Source organism: Vidua chalybeata, chromosome 5 (genome assembly GCF_026979565.1).
Source record: "Vidua chalybeata isolate OUT-0048 chromosome 5, bVidCha1 merged haplotype, whole genome shotgun sequence".
NCBI classification, from domain to species: domain Eukaryota; kingdom Metazoa; phylum Chordata; class Aves; order Passeriformes; family Viduidae; genus Vidua; species Vidua chalybeata.
This window is the reverse complement of record NC_071534.1, coordinates 65,912,406-65,915,659: the sequence shown is the minus strand read 5'-3', so window position 1 is coordinate 65,915,659 and position 3,254 is coordinate 65,912,406.

Below are 3,254 nucleotides of genomic sequence, written 5' to 3'. Positions count from 1 at the left end.
GAGGCTGTGTCTTTGCAAAGTACTTTTACAGCTATGTCTGTCAGTTTCCTGAATTTTATAGAACATTTTTATACAGATGGTTTGCATTTGGCTTTTTGTTTTAATGTTTTCTGTTCATTAAATCACAAAACTAATAAAAACTAAACGATTGAGATTCCTCCAGCAGCACAGGAACATTCCTAATGCAGAGTCTTATAATTTAATAAGCATCTCAATTGACTATTAAAATCCACATTATGATCAGAACTGTAATTCCAAAGATGAGGTCTTCTGAAAGCTTAATTTACTGTGGTGGCAAGTGGCAGCTGCTCCAACTCAGCAAAATTAGCTTTTTTAACTGAGATGCCAGGGAAAACAGATGTTGATGAGACAATAACAACAAAATCCACCACCAACACGCAGGTTCATTTCTCATCACCAGAGGAGTCAAGAAGGGCTTCTATGGATGGTAGAAGGGAGAAGGAGAGAAAGGTAGATATGGATTAACCAGAGAACAAAATAAGGGGCATAGTGACAAAGGACATGGAAAGGGTCAAGGGTCTCGATGACTTCTCTGCCTTGGGCTTTGCTTCAGTTCCTGGCCTCTGCTGAATTCCAAGCTTTGGGCAACCCTTACCCTAAGGAGGAGCTACTGCCAGGCTTCTCTGCAGCTGTCCCAAACTTCTCAGCTGGGGTGCCCACCCATTCCTTATTGACACATCCCTTTGGAAATACCAGAGACAGCTGGATCCACCAGTGCTCTGAGCAGAGAGTGTAAGAACCCCAGTTGTGGTTGGCTCTTGTGGTGCCAGTCAACCTCAGCAGCCAGTGAGCCAGAAAGGAAAAGTCTCCCTCATGGACATGTTGCTCCTATTGATGTCCACAGCTCCTCAAAGGGACCCCATTCTCCCTCATGATCACCCAGCTGGGAAAAAACACCTACCAAAGGGCTGAACAAGAGGGTATTTTATTACCTTTCTGCTTTTTAAGCACCAGTCACAGGGGTTGCAATCACGTCTGGTGGTCAGAATGCAGACATGAACTCAGATGGCTCTTCCCAACTGTTCATCTGACTTCCAGTGAAAAATCAGTGAAGCACTGAGTATCAGCCACTGTGCCCACCCAACTCCCCTATGGCAACTCAGGTTTGCTGCCCTCTCACCACAGCAGTCATATTAACTTTCATTATCTCCTTATTAGAAGAGGTTTAATCCTGAATTTCAAGCAGAACATGAAATCAAAAAATACATAACAAAAAGAACCAAACTATTCTGGCTTTATATATTGCCACAGATTTAAAGAATGTTGTTTTTCCCTGATGCAGGGGGAAAGCAAAACGCTGAGGAAAACAACAGGTTAAAGAGCAACAACTGTTACAAACTTTCCAAAAATATATGTTACTTATCAAATGTGTTGATTAGCCTAGTGAATATTTCGATTATTAAATGCTTTCTTTTCAAAGAAAGATTTTTCTTCTCCACTTTTTTCATAACTTGGATGGAGTTTTACAAGCAGGAATGGGAGCTGGTGCATGCAGAGATTCCTGTGTATGCGAACGAAGTACATTATGTTTGTATAAATGACTGGACGTGGCTACTAAAAACAGCTTTTCACTGTTGTTGTCTCACAGCTTTTTGACACCAGCATCTCAAAACCCCCTTCATTTAAGAGGAATCTCGAAGTGTCTTGCTTAATGGTGAAGGATTTAGGACTTGCCAGTCCCTTACAATATATCCTCCTACAGCTCACTGGGATCTACCATCTCTGATTTAGCAAAACAAATCATGAAACTTGGTCAACGAAAGTGATGCTCACAGAGAACTTCCCAAGTTATCACCCACTCAGCGGCGCACCAGGAAGCGCTTTGGGATGTAAATTCCAGCCATCAGGAAGCACTTGGAGAGAGGTTTTTAAAACGGCTCACCCGAGAGGTTTTCCTTGTAGCTGCTTCCAGCGGCCGCAACAGGAAATCTTCCTCCGAAAGTCCAGATATAAGCAGCCTCCTTCAGACACTTTCCCTTGGAGATGGACCTTCTGCCATGCAGGGCAAGTGTTGGTTTCACACCTGGCTGATTATCACAACAAGTGAAAAAAACCCTACAGCATCGACCGACAAGGACCTCCTTCTGCTGGAGGGGAACTGACACACATATCCAGTGCCAGTTTCAACCACAACTGACCTTTCTGCATGCACTCCCATGCAGAAGAACTCAACTGTTCTGCACCCATTTGATCTACTTAAGAGGTTTTTTTTTTTTAATTAAAATAACCTATATAGATACAGTCTTGCCCATGACCATAGAGAAAGTGAACAGAACAAACGTCACAAAACAGCAGGGAAAAAAAAGGAATTAAATCAGTATTTTTTGCACAACTGGTTTTTGATACTTTATTGTCAGAACTGCTGTGAAAAACCTAACAGGTTTTTTTTTTTTTTTTCCTCAAAGCAAAGTCAGCAAAACTTGGTTACTGCTTTGAGGTTTTGTGGTGAACCCACAACTCTCAGACTTCTTTTCCAGGAAAAGGAGCGTGAGGGACAGTGTGGTTTAAGATACTCACAAGGGGGGGATGAAAAAAAAACATTCTAGCTTTGCAAAAGGTGTCTGTTGAAAACACTACTGAGTGGAAAAAAGATGAGCCAAGTTTTGTCAGAGATGCCATTATGAGGAAGACTGGAACTTTAAACCGTGCATGATGCACAAGATTCGATCTGACCCAGTAACTCGTTTTTTATAGATGGAAGCCTTTGTAATTCTTGCTGCAGTAACAATTATCCAAGATTTTCTTCTTGCTGTTCTGAATTTCAAGGAGCAAATTCCAGAACCTGGGAGAAGCTTCATGAGCGGGTTCAGTGCAGTTCAGGACAGCAGGGAGTGTCTGGGCAGAGCAGGGTCAGCAGTGAGGCTGCTGCAAGAGGCAACTCCCTGTGCCAGCTGGGAAAATGGGCTCCAGCATCCATTCCACGAGCCCTCCTCTTGCTGACAGCAGGCACAGGATCACTTGCAGGGGAAACAATTCAAAATGTTGCAGACTTGGTGCTGGTAATAAAATAAACAAAATCAAGTGGGTAATATACTTGGAGATAACCTACGTGCCCTCAGCTTTACTTGAGGTTACCACTGGACATCACAGCTTGAAGAACTGATTCAAGGAGTGATCACAATTATCAGTATAATCACACATGCAATAAAATTTTAAAAAATTAGGATTTCTCCTCTTTCTAGTGAATAATTCTGATAGGAATCAAAAAAGTTCATGCACTTATACAAGAGCAA